The sequence below is a fragment of the Tupaia chinensis genome, unplaced genomic scaffold, assembly GCF_000334495.1.
Source record: "Tupaia chinensis unplaced genomic scaffold, TupChi_1.0 Scaffold144336_1, whole genome shotgun sequence".
Lineage (NCBI taxonomy): Eukaryota > Metazoa > Chordata > Mammalia > Scandentia > Tupaiidae > Tupaia > Tupaia belangeri.
In genome coordinates, this window is record NW_006204194.1 from 887,214 (window position 1) to 893,727 (window position 6,514).

A 6,514-nucleotide genomic window follows, 5' to 3' on the forward strand; every position below is an offset into this window, starting at 1 on the left:
AGCACGCAGCCGTGCCGACATGCTGAATGACCCAAGCTTGTTCCAAGGTCGGGGGGCATACAGTCGTGGCCTTGCCAACTCACTGAACCGACCGGAAGCGATGCTCAAAGGTCAAGGGGCTCAGACGGGTCCTGGAGCCCCGCCGGGTCGGACTCCTCCATATATATTTAGCCTTCATATTTAAAAAAGCACAGCCTAGGGGGCCTGTGCACAATCTTGGTCTAGATGTGACCAGCTGAGGCAGTGCAGTGGCCAATGGACAGTGACCTCACGTCACTACTGCAGTGTTAGGGTTTCAGTTGCTCCTACCCAGAACACTTCTGCTCTGCAAGAATATATAATAACTGATTGATGTGTCCTTTTAAGATGAGAAAATGGAAACCAAACAGCCAGAGGAAACCTTCCCCAACACTGAAACAAATGGTGAATTTGGCAAATGCCCCGCAGAAGACATGGAAGAAGAGCAAGCATTTAAAAGATCTAGGGACACTGATGAGATAGTTGAATTACACATTCTACTTCAGAGCTGGGGCAGCAATTGGAAAAGGAGGCAAGAATATTAAGGCTCTGTGAACAAGACTACAACACCAGTGTTTCCTGGACAGCAGTGACTCCGAGCGCATATCGAATATCAGTGCTGATACTGAAACAGAAATTTTCAAGAAAATCATCCCAACCTTGGAGGAGGGCCTACAGTTGCCATCACCCACTACAACCAGCCAGCTCCCGCTTGAATCTGATGCTGTGGAATGCTTAAATTACCAACACTTATAAAGGAAGCGACTGATTGCAAGTTGAGACTGTTGATTCATCAGAATTTGGCAGGAGGAATTACTGGGGTCAAAGGTGCTAAAATCAAAGAGCTTCAAGAGGACACTCAGAGAACAATCAAACTTTTCCAGGAATGCTGTCCTCATACCACTGACAGAGGTTCTTATTGAGGAAACCCTGATAGAGTGTGTAAAGATTATCCTTGATTTTATGAGTCTCCTGTCAAAGCATGTGCACAGCCTTATGATCCCAGTTTTTATGATGAAACCTACGATAATGGTGGTTTTACCATGATGTTTGATGACTGCCATGGATGTCCTGTGGGATTTCCCATGCGAGGTAGAGGTGGTTTTGACAGAATGCCTCCTGGTATGGGTGGGCGTCCCATGCCTCCATCTAGAAGAGGTTATGATAATGAGCCTTCGTCAAGGACCACCTCCTAGACCAGAGGGCCAGGGTGGGTGGTAGCAGAGCTTGGAATCTTGCTCTCCCTCCACCACCACCTAGAGGAGGAGAAGGTTTCCATTATGACAGAAGAGGACTACCTGGAGACCATTATGATGGTGTGGTTGGTTTCAGTGCTGAAGAAACTTGAGATTCTGCAATAAATACATGGACCACAGGGTGACTTTGGATATGGTTATTCCTAAGCAGGGGGTTGTGGATCATATGGTGATTTTTGGTGGACCTGTTATTACTACACAAGTAACTATTCCTAAAGATTTGGCTGGTTCTATTATTGCCAGAGGAGATCAGTGAATTAAATTTGTCATGAATCAGGAGCTTCAATGGAAATTGATGAGCCTTTAGAAGGCTCCAAAGATCAGATCATTACCATTACAGGAACACAGGACCAGAATGCACATTATTTCCTGCAGAACAGTGTGAAGCAGCATTCTGGAAAGTTTTTCTAAGACTAGTGAAGAACTGAAGGAGTCCTGCATCTTTTTTTTTTTTATCTGCTTCTGTTTAAAAATCCAACATTCCTTTGCTTCATAGGTGTTCTGCATTTGAAGTGTAGTGAAATCTTTGCTGTTCACCAGATGTAATGTTTTAGTTCCTTATAAACAGGGTTGGGAGGGGAAGCGTGTGTAAAAGCTAACATTGAAATTTTGGAACAGCAGCAGAGTGAGTGAATTTTATTTTTGTTCATTGTTGGTGGTTAAAAAGAAACCCCCGCCCACCCCCATGTAATTATTGTGAACACCTTGGTTTGTGGTTACTGTAATAGTTGGGGGTGGGACAGGGAGGAAAAGTAACAATAGTCCACATGTCCCTGGCATATATTCAGAGCAGTGTGCAGAATGTAATGCTCCTTCGTAAGAAACATTTTATGATTTTTAAAATAAATTTAGTGAGCCTAAAAAAAAGTACAACCTATAAAAGTGTTCAGTAATAAGCAATTTAGGCTCTTGTCTCTAAAATATTTTAATGGTCATATGAAGTTCATCATCCTACTTATGTATGACTTACATTTATTTTTGAAATTGTATAGGAAAATTTTTATTTCTTTCACAGTTCTGTTAGTGTTCCCATCACTGTAGTAGCTTGGTATTTTTGTTTTTATTATACTAGCAGTTAACAGGTTTTGTTTAATTTTATATATGGATCATACATGTGCTAGGAAGTTCTTACCTACTCCATATATGTTAGATGTTGTAGCATATTTTCCCCTTTGACTCATTCTAAAACAAGTAGCTCATGCTTATATCTACTTGTACTAACTGATGAATAAATTCTCTTTAGACTCTTTAAACCAATCCAATTTATGATCCCAAAATGCAGAACAACAAATATTAGGGTGTGTTATTCTACATACTGGATCTTCTGTTCCCATAGGTAAGTTTTTAGTTCATTTAGATCCCCCAAAATTTTTAAATGCAAGTTTTACTTTTTTAAAGAATTATTTAATTGAATTATTATTAATTTGCTATAAGGCACATGCACTCACCACAGAGAGACAGAGAAGGAGGGAAAAGGAAAGTGAGAACAAGCTGCTAGGTCTAGACTCAAACTTCAGTTGGCCATATGGAGTCCAGTGCCTCAACCAACACGCCATCTTGTGGCCCCATAGATGCAAGTTTTACTTTTTCAAAAATTAAATTATTGGGGCCAGCAGGTGGCATGACAGTTAAAGTGTTGGATTCCCACATGACTGACCACGTTCAAATCCTGAACCTGGTGACTTGAAAAATCACTCTAGGCATGTGTGCATGTGTGTATGTGTGCATGTGTGCCTAAGATCCCAAGAGGAGAATGGAGAAGGGATTGCAGCATGGTCATACCCCCTGGGGGTGATTTCTCACTTTCTCTGTCTCTGCCTCTCTAATGAGCACAAGCACCCTATAGCAAAAATCTCTCTTAAAAAAAAGAAAGAAAAGGCTGTCCCTGTAGTGCAGTGGTTAAGTATGATGAGTTGAGAGTTGGACCGCACATGGTTGACCATAGTTTGAATCCTGTCCCCAACAACTTGAGAAACACATCAGTGGGGCCAGTAGGTGATGTGGTGGTTAAGGTGCTGGACTCCCATATGCCTGACTGGTTCTACTCCTGAATTTGCCAGCTTGAAAGTCACACTGGGTGCACATGCATGACACCCAATGTCCCAGAGGAGAGGGGTTTGCAAGATAGTGTGACCATCTACCCTGGAGAATGATTTCTCACTTTCTCTCACTGTCTGTGTCTGTCTCCAGCAAGCACACACACCCTATGGCCAAAACCAAAAAAACACATTAGAAATGTGTACACATATGCCCAACATCTTGGTGAGAAAGAGAAAAAAAGATTACAGTGTAACTGCACCCCAGTGGGAAATGCTTTCTCTCCCCCTCAGAGAGTGCACATGCCTTCTAACAATTAAAAAGAAATCATGGCCAGCAATTGCTTGGTGATTAAGGGCATTGGACTTCCATGTGGTGGACTGTGGTTTGAGTCCCAGACCTGGTGGCTTGCTCGCTCGCATGCATGCGCTCTCTCTCTCCCCCCACCCTCTTCCTCTCTGGTCAAATTAAAATAAATAAATAATAAGTCTTTCCTGGGGCCAGCACGTGGCGTGGTGGATAAGGCACTGGACACTCCCACATGGTCGACTGTAGTTTAAGTACCAGGCCTGGTGGCTTGCCTTCTCACTTTCTCTATCTCTGGTAGAATTCAAATGAATAAATAAAATTAAATAATTTTTTAAAAGGCTTTTTAAAAATAAAAATAATAAATCTTTCCTGTCTCTGTCTTTATAAAAAAGGAAAAAAAAAAATCATTGGGCCAGCAGGGGCCATGGTGGTTGAGGTGGTACACTCTCACTGGCCTCCTGTGGTTCAAGTTCCAGACATGACAGCTTGCTCTCTCTCACTCTCTCTCTCTCTCTCTTGTGAATGTGTGTGCCCCATAGCAAGTTGGAAATAATAAAATTAATTCTTATTAAAAAAGAAGAAATCGAGACCAACAGTTGGCATAATGGCTATGTCACTGGACTCCCATGTAGTCATCTGCGGTTCGAGTCCTGGACTGGGTGACTTAAACTCAGGACAGGCATGTGTGCATGTGTGCCCAAGATCCTGATAGGAGAATGGAGGAGAAGGGATTGCGGTGTGGCCATCCCCCCTGAGGGAGTGATTTCTCACTTTCTGTCTCTGTCTCTGTCTTTCTGGCAAGCTCATGTGCCTTATAGCAAAAACCTCTCCAAAACAAAACAAAACCAAAACACAAAAACAGAAAAAAACAAAACTTATACTGGTTGCATGTGCACGCAACATAACCATTATGCCATCTGCTGGTCCCAACTCTTTTTTTACCTGATACAGTGGACTGAGGACTGTGAGTGTAACTGGCACTGGGAGCAGAGTTGATTCCTAAGCAAGAAACTAAATTGGGGGAAAAAAAAAGATATATATACATATATATATATATGTATAGATAGATATAAATACACTCACACATGTATATTAAGGTTCTTGCCATAGGTTATGTGTACTTGTCAGAGAAAGTGAGAAATAACTTCCCAGGGGGATGGCCACACTTCACTCCCTTCTCCTCCATTCTCCTCTTGAGATTTGGAGTAAGCATGCACATGTGCCCAGCATGATTTTCAAGCCACCAGATCTGGGACTCAAACCATGGCCAGCCCTGTGTAAGTCCAGCACCTTAACCACCATGCCACCTGCTGACCCCTTGCCTTTGTGTTTTAAAAGGGGCAAGTAGATGTTCTTTTTTAAAAAAAATTATTTTTACTTAATTTTACTTATTCATTTTATGTTAATTTGACCAGGGAGAGACAGAGAGAAGTGAGAAAGCAAACCTCCAGGTCCGAGACTAGAACCGATGTTCAGCCATGTGGGAGTGTCCAGTGCCTTAACCACTATGCCACCTGCTGGTCCCCGGGGCAAGTAGATTTTCTAATATGGACAGGGAGGTCATAACAGGAATTAGGTATGATACCAGAGTTTTTTTATTGTAGCAGCAGTAACCATAGAGATTGTGTCAAATGAGATGAACTAGTTGATGGTAGGCAATATATTATTCTCTGGGAGATCAGGAGGCATAATTTGAACATGTTAAGAATCTGAGGACCAGCCAGTGGTGTGGTGGTTAAGGCACTGCATTAGGACCAGCTGGTGTTGTGGTGGTTAAGGCACTGGATTAGGACCAGCCGGTGTTGTGGTGGTTAAGGCACTGAATTAGGACCAGCCGGTGGTGTGGTGGTTAAGGCACTGGATTCTCACATGGCAGGCTGGTTTGAGTCCTAGACCTGGCTGCTTGAAAATTACATCATGGGAACCAGCAGTTAGCGTAATGGCTATGTTGCTGGACTCCCATGTAGTCGACCGCGGTTCGAGTCCTGGACCCAGTGACTTAAACTCATGCCGGGCGCGTGTGCGTGTGTACCCAAGATCCCAAGAGGAGAATGGGGGAGAAGGGATTGTGGTGTGACCATCCCCCCTGGGGGGTGATTTCTCGCTTTCTGTCTCTGTGTCTTTCTGGCAAGCATACGTGCCCTATAGCAAAAACCTCTCCAAAAAAAAAAAAAAAAGGATAAAAAAAAAAAGAAAATTACATCATGTGCATGCATCCCCCAAATTCCAGGAGAATGGAGAAGGAATTGCAGCATGACCATCCCCCCTGGGGAGTGATTTCTCACGTTTCTTCCCTCTGTCTCTCTGAGCAAGCACACACAACGAATGGGCAAAACCCTAAAAAAAATTTTTTAATTAAAAAATTCTAAGATATTTTAAAGATCACAAAATGTAGGCTCAAATAGGCAGCTAGATACACAGATTTGGATATTTGGGAGGGATCGATGTTGGAGGCATCTGATGTATGGCAACTAATGTGTGGACCAAGGTGAGTTAGCCATAGGTCACATTTAGAAGAGATAGTGTCCATATTATGATGATAAAACTATTAGAGGATGGGGAACCAGCAGTTAGCATAATGGCTATGTCGCTGGACTCCCACGTAGTCGACCACGGTTTGCGTCCTGGACCTGGTGGCTTAAAACCCACACTGGGCGCGTGTGCTAGTGTGACCAAGATACTGAGCGAAGAATGGAGGAGAAGGGATTGTGGCGTGGCCATCCCCTCTGGGGAGTGATTTCTTGCTTTCTGTCTCTGTCTGGCGAGCACACGTGCCCTATAGTGAAAAACCTCTCAAAAAAAAATTTATTTGGGAACCAGCAGTTAGCGTAATGGCTATGTCGCTGGACTCCCACATAGTTGACCGCGGTTCGCGTCCCGGACCCGGTGGCTTG

The 6,514-nt window shown here is 43.3% G+C and overlaps 1 pseudogene; it reads left to right on the forward strand.

Annotated features, from left to right (window-relative positions):
- The first annotated feature begins 183 nt into the window (after positions 1-183).
- On the forward strand, positions 184-2,086 carry LOC102496106 (heterogeneous nuclear ribonucleoprotein K pseudogene; annotated as a pseudogene).
- The last annotated feature ends 4,428 nt before the right edge of the window (positions 2,087-6,514 follow it).